Source organism: Etheostoma spectabile, chromosome 12 (genome assembly GCF_008692095.1).
Source record: "Etheostoma spectabile isolate EspeVRDwgs_2016 chromosome 12, UIUC_Espe_1.0, whole genome shotgun sequence".
NCBI classification, from domain to species: Eukaryota; Metazoa; Chordata; class Actinopteri; order Perciformes; family Percidae; genus Etheostoma; species Etheostoma spectabile.
The window spans coordinates 11,236,153-11,252,501 of NC_045744.1; positions in this window are offsets into that span (position 1 = coordinate 11,236,153).

Sequence of the window (16,349 nt, forward strand, 5' to 3'; positions counted from 1 at the left end):
CACATGATATGCTTGCAACATGCCATTTAGATTGTCTCCCCAGATTTAGAATGATCTTATTGTTTTCCCTCATTCTGTATTATATTCCTCCTCAAAAATTGTTTTGATGCAAATGCCAACACAGGCATGTAAGCCTGTTTTGTCCTGTGTTATGGACTCTGTGATTAGCAGTGGAAGTGTGGGAACAACACCGGGGCCAGAGGCCATGCTTTGTTCTCTTTCTGCTGTGGTTTGGTCCAGTCTAGTCGGTAGGGGCCATTTCGAGGAAGGTGGACATAACAATGATGCACTGACTCACTCAGTGTGAGTTGCACAGACGGTCAGGCAATTTCCACAATGTATTAAAAATCTGCGTCATGATTCTCGATACTTGTTGAATATACAATGAGCAGACTGAGGCAGTGCGCCAGCTACACGGCTGATCACAGAGCAGCTACAAAGGCTTAGGCGCTTGGCAGGATATTTTTGTCCTCTTAGTGTTACTGCCGCTGTGTCTGGTTTGGCCCCGACTCTTATCTCATCATTAAACGATAAAGCAAGCAATGTTTTATGGTTTTCTTTTTGTCAACAAATTCCTTTCAACAAGTATTGTCTTATTACAAAGTTTATTCCTTTGAATCATGGATTTTCATTGTTGTCCAAAAACGAATAAAAATGCATTAATGAGCCACACTGTTGCCCTGGGTCCCTACATATAAACCGAAGCATTGAGAACCTTGTAAGTGTACAGACAGTTTATTAAAAATATTACAAGTTTAGTAAGAGTTTATAAAGACTGTATTGTTAGCGTATACAGGCAGGCGCTATCTTGGGAAAGTTCTCAATGCTTCAGTTTACGTGTAGGGACCCTCATTATGCTAACGAGGACAGGTGGTGCTATTTTGAGTCTAGTTGTTTAGAAATAGTAAATTCTTTTTACTTTACCAGTGCCCTGACAGCTAGCGTTGCAAGCTATTTTGCGGTTTGCGTTAAAACTGGTCACATTTGATTAGCATGAAAACATTACCCAGAAAACGGTCAACTCGGTACCCATGTGTTATGTAATGGGAAAATTACATCTAAGACTGATTTCATAAATCCTTCTGTAACCATTCATTTTGCGCCGGAATAGTCCTTTAAGCCTGAGTCAAGCTTTTATAAAAATTAAACTACAGATGTTTTCAGTAGGAAGGAATTGGCTAAGTGCCACAGACAGGGTAAAAGACAGGAAGTTGTAGTATTGAGGGGAAGTATTAAGAGATGGACTTACGTAGTGTGCGTTTTGGTGTTTTCCTTGATTAACAAGTGTAGAAGAAGTATAGAAGTATTACCAGCCAACAAGGATAAAGTAACACTAAATGGAAACAACAAGTAATGTTAAGTACAAGTGTCTCAAACTAATATTTAAGTGCAGTTGTTGATTAACCTTTAGCACAATATGTAAATATATTGTCAGCAACATAACACAAATAATGACTACAATACAACACGGATGTTATTTTCTGGACCGGTGCTCCAAAAGTAAACATGTGCAGCATGCTTTAGGCTATTTTTATTATTAAACACTTTTACTGCATTTGTTGTAGTTCTCCCACATAGCCGACCCCTCCAGACTATCAGCCTTGTTCTCATCAATAAGGCAATATTTAGCAGTACTTTTATATACTGTAATTACCTTTTTTCTTTGCCTTGTGCCTTTGACTTTTGCTTGCAATCTCTTAATGAATACAGAAAATGATTTGATAGTACCCTCACATAAAACATTGGTTTATGACATGAATACTCACACACATGAAACATAAATGTACATCATAGTCCTTCATCTCTATCCACTCATACTCTCTTTATCTCCATCAACATACATAGATAAATATACAAGCATCATCAAGTATTATCAAAGCAAGAATTAAAGTCATCCTGCGATGGAGGGAAGAAGGGTGAAGCATGAGAAATAGCATAGATGAATACTGGTTTGTAGTTTTGTAACTGATATGACTTAAGTATTATTAATCTCCTTTATGTCACAATCAAGACCATACACTCAATATTTTCCCACATTGAGGGTCAGACTCAGCCTCTGTCTGCTTCTGGTCTGCTTTGGTACAACTCTTTGATTGTCCAGTCAGCCAGCTGGTACTGTTTGTTAGCAGGACCTCGGCTGATGGCGGCCAGATGGTGAGGCACACACAAACACACACACACACACACACACACGTACACACACATAGTGAGATGCGTGAGTAGTAACATATTGCACTGAAGAGCTAAGGACTTAGCTACCTCAGTCGACCCTACTACATGCTGCTTTTATTTCAAAGGCACCAGAAGAGCACAGAGGGAGAAAAATTAAATGAGACTCAGGAGTGAGGTCACTGCAATGTGTAACTCTGTATCAGAGAGAAAAGTCATAACAACGCCAATACACTTATGAATTGCTGTTATTGTAATAACAGTACAACATATCATGTCAGTTAAGATGTTCCCATTACAGTTTTTTATATGTAGTATTTAATTAAAATATAATGGAACATCAGAATTATATATACAGTGTGTGTGTGTGTATATATATACATATATATATATACACACTGCATATATAATACATATAATATTTTAAATTAAACATATTCTTATGTTTAGCAAACAAGTAATATGTTGAATGGTGATAATCACACATATGTTTTCATATAACTAGATAATATGTATTTGGAGACTACACCAGTAAAATTAAAGCATACAGTGGATACGTATTAACACAGTTTCATCAGATATATTCTACAGTAAACCCCAATGACTGACATCAATTTTAAGATCAATCTGTGCTGAAAAGAGAGATGATATACAATATATTTTAAATAAAAAAAAATAACTATAAGGCTGATTTTAGGCTTAGGTCTAATAGAGTTAAAATTCAGATTTACTTGTGAAAGAATTCCAGTTAAAACACAGAAACGCAAAGAATGGACAGTTTTTAAGACGTTTGATTCAGCACCAACATCTGTTTTATTGTTAAATCTGTAACCTACACCGGCCGCATGTCTTGTTTGGCTAAACTCTGCTATTATCACCTCACATTACTCGTCATTACTCACGCTAATGAAAGGTTTGGATAGGCCCCTTTTCAATGCAATGTTTGACCAGCTGAACTGTATTGCTTGTTCACCAACAATGGCCGTAACCTCAGAGAGGAACCACAAGCAGAAATAAGTAAAAAAAAAAGTTTGTGTTGCACTGTGTGTAATTTTATTTGTATTACAAGAAAGAAAGAAAAACTGTATCTTGTACAGCTTATAGGTATGTCATGCTGAGTGCATGCCACAATGAATCCTAATGGGGAATACAGTACTAAAGGAAAGTGAACTCAATCATATAAAACTAACTCCAGTTTTCTTTACTTTAAGTCAACTTGCTTAGTTTTTTTACCCAACGTTTGACTGTTTTTTTTACCAGAACAGATGTGTTTTTCTTCTTTTTTTCAACACTCACCAGCACAGAGTTTTCAGCTGTGGATGGTAGTGCCTCTGGTGAAGTGAACTGGCAGACAGCCGGGTGTTCAACTACAACCAAGGCTTGAACATTGGTAGGCAAAAACATCTCAACTGCTCAATGTGCTGAATATTTCCCCTTTGTCATTTAACTTTACAGAAAAATAACGGTTGGCTCAGGAGGTATGATTTGACGGTTGCCTAGCGAGAATAACAAAAAGACTCAACTGGTCTGATCGGAGCGTCATCAACAAGAAGACATGTTAAACACTGTGCTCTGTTGGACCGTGGCCTTACTCTTCCACTATATTGAGGAACAGAGGCGTCCAAATGCGCTACAGAGTGACTGATGCGCCATTTTGTTTAAAGGCTTCTGATTGGACAACATGGCTTTAGGGTTAGGGTTATAGACAGACAGTGCTTCAACTGTATTTTTGCATGTTAATTTGGATCGAGATTTTTTTTAAACTGTCTTTCCCATGAGGAATTCTAAGTAACAAAACTGTTGGTGCATCCACATGATACAAGCCTTTCACACTACCCCCACCCCTCCTCCTTGCAGTTACTTGTAGTCAGGCAGGACACAGAACACAAAAACATGATGGACTCTTCAGAAGAGGTAATTATACTTGCTTGATTTTTCTGCGCGCGCAAATCGCCGGATGACACCATTTTGTAAATTAGCCATACTGAGAAATACAGAGAGAGTTTTGTGGAGCTGCTGGTCTTAATTAGCTTTGTATCAACTCATTTGGCAATGGCTTGAATGTAACGGACGTTCATTAATATAAAAAAGTTACCAAAGCTTTAAAGTAATGGATAACCTAAGTTTAACCTGTAATATAATGTTTTGTATTCAGCTCAATATTCAGCCAAATATTTCCTTCTGATAAATGTGAATGGAAGTCGTGTTTCATATGTTGCTCTGTAGTATTCATCCAACAGGGTTTTACTATCCTCTGTGGGCACACTTTCCAGAACTAAAATGGAATTAATTTTCTTTCTCTGTTCTCTGGAGAAGGAAAAGGCTTTACGGTAGGGACCACCATCCATGCTCGTCATCTTGACAGTCTCTGTTTGTTATTCCAGGCAACTGCTCCGCCTGATAGACGTCCAGCACCCGCAAGCAGTCTCATTCAAACTACGTCTCTCTGATTCCCCGCCACAGACCGTTCCCTGAGACTTAATCTGTCCGCTCTCTGTCTTTTTCTCCCTCCTCCTCCTCGTTCAGCTCATTTAGCCATGAGTCATCGCTGTGGTTTGGACGGGGAATCAAGAGGGTGCAGATGGATGAATACGTTACAAAACAGAAATGGAGTTTAACCCGAGGGTTAAGGGAAGCCTGGATGAAAACCGCTACAAAATGTCTTGACTTGTGTGCCAAAGTTCCCGCCCGGTCATTTTTTAAGTTGGTGCTGAAGGAGAAAGTGAAAACCAGGGTGCACAATTTTTGTAATATAAGAAGGACGGCCCATCTGGGGCTTAATCCATCAGCCATGCACATCGACCCTTAAAGAGGAGGTTAGGATGTGTGGCTTAGCGTCGAAGAGGCAAATTAAATATTGTATTTCAGCTCAATGTTGAACTTGAGCTACTACTTGCGACTATTTGCTGTAGTTACATGTTCTTCTGCGCAATGACGGATTATAACCAATATTTCATGTGCATTCACATTTAATTTTGCCTTTAAGTAAATGCATTTTTTATTATCATTGTTCTTTCAGTACCCTTTGTATGTTATGCTGTTTCTTAAATTTAAAGAATTACACAACAGAGCTCTACCTAAACATGTGAGTATAAATATATTCAACGTACAATCAGTAATCTATTAATGTCAAAGACCATCCGGCACCCTATTATGCATCTGCTGATAATGATCCTTGTTCAGTGTATATTCAGTGTATATTAGAGTAAATATTATAATCTTACTGTTAAGCTTAATTATAACCTTTAAAAAAATCTATTTCATTTTAAATTATGTTGCTTTTTACTGTATTGCTTTTTCTTCTTCTTTTTTTGTGTTTTATGTAATTTGGCTGCTGTGAGACTGCAATTTCCCTTTGGGAATAATAAAGCATTTCACAAATCAAGTAATGTACCTTGGTAAGAAAACTGTAATGAAAACTATTAAAAAATGAGCAACACTATGATAATTAGACCAAAGATGTGGTAAAAAAAAGATTTAGATTAACCCTAACAAAAACACAGGCAGTCAAATGATCACAACATACAAACTATTTCCCCCATTTTTACAAACAAACACTGGCAAATGTGAAAATTATAACCAAAGTTTTGGCAATCACTTTCAGATTCACCTCCTTTAAAAAAAAAAAAAAAGACTGTAAATTTTAAAATTAAAATTAAAATGTTCTGGCTGTTAACCTTTTGCCAATGGGCTGCGTGTGAGCCAACAACACCTGCAACCAATCTCACTGTGTCAAGATCCTTTAAAATGGCAGCTTGGCAGTGTGTTGAGTTATAGCTATTACTTATGTCTCTTTGTATTTTTTCTATATATATATATATATATATTTAAATATATATGTGAAAGTATAGCAAACACACATACGTATGTGCAACACTCATGCTGGTTCCGGTTACAGAGTGTTTGGGAGGTCTGGCTCATCCTGATGACGGTGCACTGTGGTGTTTTGACTGCCCAAATTTATGGGCCTCATGCTTCACGTCTTGTTAAGCTAAGGAGTAGAGGGCGAATATAAAAGTTGAGTCACAAGGCACAATTGGCAAAACTGCTTCTTATTATGCATTTAAGCATCAGCGTTGTTTGGTCCTTACTCATTGTTATCTCCTAACGCTGCATTGGGTGACATAAGCAAATTAACTTTAAGAGAGATTAGACTCGATTTCTGCTGCTCCCAGTGACTTTCATCAGCCTGTACAGACTTTCATTTCACACTAATAAGGTTTCCCTGTTGGAGATGTCCATTCATTTTGCTATAATTGGGTGTAGATTTCATGGGCATCCATTCAATTCGGCCTAATCAGGTGTTTCTTATGAACAGACATGACAAACTGAGCGAAACAAGTAACCACCCGCATTGTATACCACGTTAAAAATATTTAATCTTTATCTGAAGCTTGTGAAGCTCTTGGGGGTTAACGTAAACCAGATCAGAGTTAATCTCTGCTCTAGTCAGCCCTCATTATAAGGCAACATCAGAGAGATGCAGCAGACCTGACCCCAAATTGTAGCCCTGTCATCTACATAGGCTTGATGGGGAACAGTGGTACTGACAGGGACATATATTGTTACAGTTGAAATTTCTATGTTGCACAGACTACCTTTTGTTTTGGTGTTTTCCTTCAGAAAAAATATTTCAAATTCATCCACATACTTTGTTAAAATAAAACGTGAATATGTGACGCCAAACATAGATATACATCTGTATGTTGCTGCAGGGTTGCTAAAATGTAAATTCTTTATTTATGAATATTTACATCCCCTCCATGAGGTTGTCATTTCATGTCACGCTCTTTTAAGTAATCAAGTATTCCTGTATCCAGGAAACAACCTGTAAGGTGGCCAAGTCCCCAAAATGCTTCAAATGATACCTTACACAACCTCCATGGCTTGTATTCATTACACTATACATGCTTGACATATTAGCACAGACTGGAAACAAGAGTAAACAGCTAACATGGCTCCTTCTGTGTTATTTTTACACAAATTTCTGTTCACAAGAAACAAACTAGATATAACTCGTTGATTAAATGCCCTTTGGAGATGCTGGTAGGTGGATTTTGTCACCTTTAGTCTTTATGATAACGTGAACTAAAGGCCTTCCGTTTGCTTCCCCTTTGCAGCTTTAGATTTATCGAGTGGTATCAATCTTCTCATCTAACTCTTGGCAAGAAAGAAATTAAGCATACTTCCCAAAATGTCAAACTAATGTATAACTACTATGGGGGAAATATATCCCTGTTTTAATCCATCAAAATGTTGTTAAATTGTATGATTTACCACATACGTACAGTAACACAGATACAAGACCTGGAACTAAACCTGCCAATATTGTAACCCCAGCTTTCATTCTGTTCACCTGGGCTGTCACTGAAAGTAAACAAAGGCAAATTAATAGTTTTTCACCTGCCAGTGTGGCATTAGAAGTAACCATTTAAATTGTCCACGCCCTCGTTACCCGCATTCAGTTTTCCTCTCTGTGTGGAAAAAGAGTGAAGTGTGCCATCCGGTTACTGGAAGAGCCAGCCGACCATATGGAAAGTCTGCTTCAGAGTGGCATTCGTTCAAAAAGCAAAAATCCTGGCATGTACACGCATTATGTATCATGTGTGTATGTTTCTGTTTGGAGGGAACCTTTCTTTCTTGACTCAGGGCCGGCTATAAAGAAAGAAGGGTAGTAACATGTAAATTCAACTATGCTGCAGCAAAACCTTTTTCAACATTGCCTTAAAATGTGTGTAGAGTGTGTAAAGCCTCAGGGTGTGACAATAAGAAATAAATGGAAGTACATTATAATAATCCAATTGAGGCTGTTCTTTTTACTGAAAAGCAACTCTCAAGGGGAAAATCAAGTCCGAACAGGATAATGATTGAATTCACTGGGTTCCGAAGTGACGGTTATCACTGCAAGACACTAAAACAAATGTGGGGTTTTGTTGATTTATTAATGATTTAACCTTCTGCATTTGCAATTTCACTTTTAAAAGAAGACGGTAATTTCTTATAGAGAGCGCACATGTTGGTGGTTTGTTTACAACATGTTTAGTCTACACGGCCTTCATCTGGAGGACAAGCATCACAACTGTATAGAACACACAATATTATCCAATCAGATGACCACCAACATTAAGTCCATGAGAAAACAAACATCTTGCCTGTCAAGTAATGAGGAAAAGAAGATATTTTTGCTTGGGAAAAATGTATCAAAAGATCAGAATAAGACAAATGCAGATAAGGGCCAATGTTCATTATAAATCAGAATCATACTATTTTCACATATAAGTAGCGAAGCATAACAAACTATCCAAAGGTTAAATAATAATGGTAAAAATGACATTAGGGCAAAATTGACAAAAAACCTGCACTCTTCAAGTAATAAAATAATTGATAGTACATATGAACATATATAAAATAGCATATTAACTGCTGAATACACAAACTGGAGTTGGTTTCATTATAACCAGATAACTTTAAAGGGTACTTGAATCAGCTATGCACCCTGAATATCAAACCAAAGACAAAAACAACCAATAAACTTACAAGTTCATTTAAGTTCAGCATTTTTATTAGTTTGAAAATTACCTATAATTTTGAATCATACATTTTTCAGTTCTTGATTGACATTTATATCCCTGCTACAGTATTTTGACTGGATAAGAGAATACATGTATTGCTTCAAACAGTGTTGAGAAAGTAATGCATTTAAAAATCATAAATTTGTGTTAAATAACTACAAAACATATCTGCCAATACGTTTTGTAAAGTTCTGACTGGTAAACTTAACTGGTAAACATCAAATGCAAAGGCCAGTGTTGAATTGCCATCTGCTTTGAAAGAAGCCCAGACGTACCTTGGTTCTGAGTTTTGGTATAAGACCAAAATCAAAACATAATTTCTGTCGGATGTGTAATTATTTAAAAAGAAATGGAAAGTCAGTTTGCTTGTGTGGTGGGTCAGACTTTACATACTTGCTATTGAATTTATGAGATCTTTTGATGTTATCTTTAATATTCTATTCAAAGCCTTTTCTTTATATAATGCCATCATTGACATGCAGCCCTAAAGCATGCCTTTCAAAGTCAATGTGAATCTCATCATGCAGAAACCCTCCTGCCGACCCCTGGAGAGCTTAATCATATTGATCACAGACATTGACGAGGAGATGGGATTGATATGTTAATGAATGGAAATGAAAGTTGCAAAGAGGGCAATAATGCAGGAATACACAGTATGTGACCATGATTCATTTGAAAAGCAGGTACCCATGTATTCAGGATGATAATTACTGTATAATCTGTGGACCATCTGGCACTGTGTTATGTTAAATCCCTGATTTTGATTTTGGTCCAAACATAAAGTGATTCTAAGTATATATTCAGTTATTGTTTCAACAAGACATAGTGATATACAATGCTTCAATGTTATTGCCCTACCCGATGCTCCCCTGAAAGTAATGCATTTGGCAGTATTTTGGTAGCCTGACGTGATCATACTCAGATTCTAGTCAGAATATGGGAATTATAAGGGAATAAAGTAGACAGTAGGATAGACACAAACTGTCTACCTTATTCCCTTATAATGCCCACATTTAATATATAATATTTATTTTATTTAATTTATTCTGTTTATTGATCCCCAGTGGGGAATTTACAATTTACACTCTGTTTGTCAGTAATCACTACACACAGGCCTGAAATACACACATGCTCAGGACCTATTTATGCACAAATGAAGAGATATCAAGAGTGAGTGGGCTGCCAGTTGGACCAGCGCCCTGAGCGGTTGGGGGGGGGGGGGGGGGGGGGGGCGGGACGGTGTCATGATTTACTTTTAAACTTACATGTATCAATTCACACAATAGATGTATGCAAATTATTCAATTATAACTAGGGATCTAAGTTCTCCCAGCAAAGCTCTCGCGGTAAGGGCATCTGCCCTTTTGCAGCCTGACCCCTGACAGAAATGACAGTACATTAGAATATTTGAACTGTTTATTTTGCGACAGTGACACTAACGTAGTGATTGTACTAAGTCTGAGTTAGCAAACGTACACCGACAACTATGTACAAGATAGGTTTACAACATTTGATTCATGAGTGAGTTGTTAAGTCAGACCATCTCTTACCATTTGTAAGTGAGATGAACTTCATCCAGGACAATACCATTATGTTGGCTTGAAAAAAATGGGAGCCTAGCATTTCCCTCCACTTCTTGTTCAGCAGCCATGATTCTGGGCTCCCGAAAAGGAGCTGGCAACGACCGCTTGTTATGTCTACCTCGTCTTGCATGCCGAGTTGCATCGCCGTGATGCCCATTTCGGTTGCTTCTTTAACTTGGTCCTCCATGAGTGCGACCAAAGGAGAAACCACAATGACCACAGTGTTTTCACTGTGCCTCATCTTCTTACCAACCATCGGGGCTAGCAGATAAATTTAACTTTTGGCAAATCCTGTAGGAAGGATTGACAAATGCCTTGATTGTAGTTTTCTCTTCCTCTTTTAAAATTAATTCGCTGTTGATATCTTCTATAACAGACGCAATGGAGGAATCTACACATCTCATATCTCCAGCGGCATCCATCTTTGTTAATTCATCCCAAGCGCTCTTTGGTGATGTAGTTGGGCTAATTTCGGCTGGCATTCAGGCTAGAATTTTTATGTATGGACCACAATAAGCATATACATAGATTATGCTGCAGGAGTTCTTTCAAAAGGTTTCTATGAATCTTTGTTTTCCTCAAAATCTTTTGTCGTCATTCCAATCCATTGCATAAAATATGAATTTAAGTTAGCATCAGCAATTTTCCATGAAATAGCAAACTGCGAAGGGTTTACTGCCACTTAAGCCTAAAGGGGGCTAAATGTTTGATGCATAAAATGTAGAGCGGGTGGAATATCAGTATCAAGAAATAGAACTGGATATCGTTTCAGCAGCAACACTATTATCAGAAACAACAGCACTTTCCAGTTACATTGTGATCAATGTAATAAAAATGTACCAAAAATGTGTAATACCACTCTCATGTCTATATGGTGAATGTGAAGTTACAGCCAGCAGGTAGCTTTGCAGTTATCTTTGCATAAAGACTGGAGCAGGGGGTAACGGCTGGCCTGTCTGAGAAAGAAAGAAAAAGAAGAAACAAATGCCTACCAAAGTCGTTTATCCTTGTTTCCAGTCTTAATACTAAACTAAGCTAACTGTTTGCTGGCTGTGAAGCTTTATATGTACTGTACACACATGAGAGTGGCATCAATTCTGTTGAAGGAGGAGAAACACACACATCTTATTGTAGTTAAAGTCATTATTGATTATAGCGATGACAGGATTGTTACAATTAGTTGATAAACAATAAATAAAATATAACAATGAATAATACCAATGATAATAAGTTAATAGATAACTAATAACTTGCTATAACCACAAACATATTTGAATGAATTGTGTACACAACAGGTACAGAGTTAAATTAGGTAACTCCCTCCTAACAAAGTTGTACCTAACATGTCAGATTCACACCTGGCCTCTTGTGTGGGAGAATAGTTTTTTTAACAACATAGAGGTAAAGGGTGGGTCATCATTCTTCCATGCCTCTGCAGTACAAGTATTTCCAACAATTAAGGCCATTTTAATGAATAGTGCTTTATGTCTTGTACTGATGAGTCCCCAAGATAAGCCTGGGTAAGCAAGGTATATCGGCTATGATACTTGTGGTTGTGTCTCATATGGCGTTTTCCACTGTAGGCAGCTACTCGACTCACCTCGACATTACTCGCCTTTTTTGGTTTTCCATTAGGAAAAAAAGTCCCTGGCATCCCCACTAAGTGAGGAACATTATGACAGTAAAATATTAAATCATGTGAATGATTTTTACATGCTGTGTAGGCTGTTTGTAGGTGTTTGCTTGCTTAAAAATAAAATTAACTGGCATTGCACACTGTGCATGTGCTCCTGCAAGGCACAAAGGTGTGTGAATTTGTTTGTTTGTCTTTGTGTGTGAGACAGAGATAGAGAGGGAACCGGTTGAGTGACTGGGTTGTGTGTGTGTGTGTTGTGTGTGTGTGTGTGTGTGTGTGTGTGTGTGTGTGTGTGTGTGTGTGTGTGTGTGTGTGTGTGTGTGTGTGTGTGTGTGTAGGGGTGTGACCCTGTGACTCAGCCACTAACAATGTTCTTCAAGGTGAGTGAGTCACAACCTCCCTCCGTGGGGAGATCTCTTTTTCCAACGGATATTTGCTTCTCCAACAAATATTTGCCTTGTCTTCAGTACAAAAACTGGACCCAGACTGCTTTGTAAGACACGTGCCAGCATTCATTTTAAATTTAACATATGAATTCATACAGGGAATTGTAATTTCTCTCAGTGAAGCTACAAATTGGTTTAGCTAGGTAATCATAAGAGACAGCTGCAAATGATTCCTGGGGATTCGTTTGCATTCTTGATGCATCCCCACAAGGTCATAACAGTTTATGCAAAACTAAAGGTAGCTATGATAAGCTGCAAATCAGCTTCATTTTCAGATGTGCATTAGATGTATTTTCCCTCTTAATTGATGAGAATCACATAAAATCCAAAAGTATGAACTACGCTGTGAATAAGCTTTACTTTCAAATCTAAAAAAGGGAGTAAACGCAGTAAATTTAGCAAGTTTTGTTTACCATACTCTGCCTTCCTGCTTGGCTTACTAAAAAAATTTCAGAACCACTGAATCATATTGTTTTTCTTTTGCGGGAAATTAACACTTTGGCTCGCTCCACTTTTCTTAATTTCTTCAGCCTCTTATTCCTGTTTCAACCTCTCCTCCTTATCCCCTTCCCTTCCAGTATCCTCTCCACCTCATTTATCCTGCTTTTATTAACATTGCCATGCTCTAAACTGCCCATGCGCTCTTCCTCTTGAGCTCAGTCTCGATATTCACAAAGTGAATTTGCAGGCTGAGAGTTATTCCAACACAACAATGGTCGCTTGAACTGTAATTATTTTCAGTGATATGAAAGTGGTCATCATGGTTTAAGAGTTCTCATCTGTTCTAAACAAATTCTGCCCTGAAGGAAACCAATCAAAATAGGCCTCCATTCGAGAAAAGTATTAAACTAGAATCTTTTTTTTTTTTCAACCTGAGTTAGCAATCCCATTACGTTGTGACATTATGACAATTTGATTTCCGAAGTGCACATAGAATGCTTTATTTGTATTTTTTTGGAACCATAACCTCCATTTAGAGCAGGATGTATGTTTCAACACATTGAGTTGCTGCTGGAGCGCCTAAATGAGCCACTTGTTGAGAGTACCACAATGCTGCTCTGAGAAACACAGGAAGAGAGCAAACAAAGAACAGCATGGAGCAGACCTGGGTTTCTGGGGGCGTCTTTTGGCAAGGGGTCACCCAGGAGGTTAGTGTGATCGATGGGGTAATGGCTTCACTTTGTCTCTAATTGGGCAAAAGAATGAGGAGATAAAGAGAGAAGAACATGCAGCAACCTAGAGGAGAAGGAAATAGGTGGGAGAATGAGACTGAGGAGAGAATAAAACATACTTATGGGATATGGACTCACTTTTAATGTCAACTGGATGTTTCAATTCTCAATGTTTTGTGTGAGGAAATATGTGCACATTTATCAATTTTTCAAAAGAGTATGACGTGTTTTCTTTTTGTCAAAATGGTGTCTAAGCTTCAAACCTCTTGCGGAGCATTTCCCAAGGCAACACTTTTGGTGTCATAGCCATGCGTGGCCTACAAATGTTGATACAAGACCTGTTTTTAACAAAGACTGATAGCGTTGGTTGTGTACTGTTAGCGTTAATGACAGGACAGCTGAAGAAAGGAAATGGGACAGAGAGGGGGGGATTGACGTGCAGTAAAGGGCCACAGGTTGGAGTTGAACCCTGGCCCGCTGCATTAAGGAGTAAATCTCTATATTGGCGCCTGCTTTACCAACTGAGCTTTCCGGGCACCCCCATCAGCAATTTAAGCAGTCCTTTCACAACATGAAAAAATTGTGGAGACACCTTGTGCTGTTAAGTTTTATCCCACTCAGAAAGTGGACGCAGGCAAGCTCGGCTAAATAACTCACTTCCACTTGGAAAGTAGTCTTGCATTGTCAGACCTACTACTACCGCTGTGTCCACACTGGACTATGGTCTGGTAACACCGCTTATCTATTCTAGGATAAGGATACTGGGTTTTTGTAATTTTTTTAAACCAATCACAACAATCCTAGGTTGTGCATGCAGCAACAGTGCCCTTTGCAAAAATAGATAGCGGAGACTGCGAAAGGGGAGTCCTGGCGCATCTGGATTTATCCAAGCAATGTACATCTGTTGAGCAGGACTACTCAGAAAGTGACCGTTACTTAACATTAGCAGCCATACCTACCAGATGTTAGTTTTTCTGCATGGTATTTTAACACCTGCTGACTCATCAGCCCCCACTGCACTCTTAGCTGTGTCTCTTCCCTGGTTCAAGTTGCAGTGATTGCAAATGACCAGAATATCAAAACTCACTACAGACATTGTCAGGTGAAACCAAAAATCATGTAACATGGAGAACACTAATGTGGGTTGCACTGTAACTGAAGAAAAACAAATGAAATTTGAACTAAAAAGTTGTCTAGTCAAAGTGAATTCTTTTAATTTAATTTCAACTTAAAGGCTTAGTTGGGTTTTTTGTGTTCAAGTATTTTCCCAAAAACATTAAGGAGGTTAACCCAAAAAAGAGGACATAACACCCAATCATGTTTAAACATAAGAGCAGAAATGAAAAATAATTAAAATATATATCACAGAATGTCAGGTAAGCAAAAAAACAAGAGAGAGGGAGGAGACCAAGAGATAGCAGCATGGGTGGAGGAGAAACAGCATCTTCCCTCCAGTCGTTGCACATATCAAACCATCTATTCTACTGTATGTCCCTTGTCATTTGGTTTGCATGCGTCTGCTAGTTGCACAAAAGTTTTCAGCAAATTAATGTTGACTTCTCTGGCAAGATATGACTATCCAAACTAATTAAAACTTTCATAGGGTTTCTGACTGTGCATCAGAAGCCTTTTTGGCACCTTAAATAATGGCAGCCGAAGCCACTTAAACAGATAAAGACGGTGCTTGTGGTTGTGATTGAACAGGCTAATGGGCTTTTATTTAACAAATTAATTTGACAGTTTTCTTTAAAATGACAGCCAAAGGAGTTTTCTTTGCTGTTACTAAACAGCCAATTCCATTTGTGAGAAACAAAAAAATTGTTTAAAAGTTCTCAAATCATCGAAAATGGTAGTTGGGTTACTTGTTACCATTTTGGATTACTTGTATCTTGATGTGGTCGTACATTATTTGTTTTGACTCCTTTTGATAGATTTAGTGTTCTTTTATGTATGTGTTTTACGCTTTGGAAAAAGTTACTAACTATTCCAATATATCGTAGTGATAAGGTTATGTCATCACACTGGCCTTTTGTCTATGTTTTGGCAGGCCCTTCAGAACAATAAAGATTGAGTGTTTATAAGCTGACTGGCTGTTAACACTCTCACAAACATACTTCACTCTACAGCGCTCTGTTAAAATCCGTTGAATGTGGAGCTTTTGTTTGGTGTGTAAACTCCTTTACATACAGTATGTATTTTGTACTGCAAGATGTGTTGACTCATGAGGTTAAATATGTTGTATAATATGTTTTTGTTAATGAAATGTGGTTACTTCTTTCAAATGGAAAATCTCCAAATAGGAAAAGTCATTCCAGGGCACTCACTGTGGCACGACGCCTGAGCAACTGTATGTGAACTGCAGAGTAAAAACCATACGCACGCACGCACGCACCCACCCATCCCCCCACACACACACACACACGTGCCAAACTTGTTCCATTCATTCATGTTATTGTGTGGGTTGTGTTGAGCAGCAATGCTATCTGGCTTCAATTTTGTTATTTTCTTCATGTTGGAACATGGCAGAGGCTGTTTAAAGGGTTCACCCAGATTAATCTAACTTCAAGTACACTTATCTGTCCATACAGATAGATTTAGTTTCACTCCTTGAAAGACCTGCTGCTGAGCCTGTCACCATAAAATAGTTTTGTTTGTAGTGCTAAAAGCATCTAAGCAATTTTCATCAAGGATCTCTTTTCTACTAAACAGTTTACACATTTTTTTTTTGTTAGCACAAGTTTAAAAAAATATATTTTTCTAAGCTTTTAATC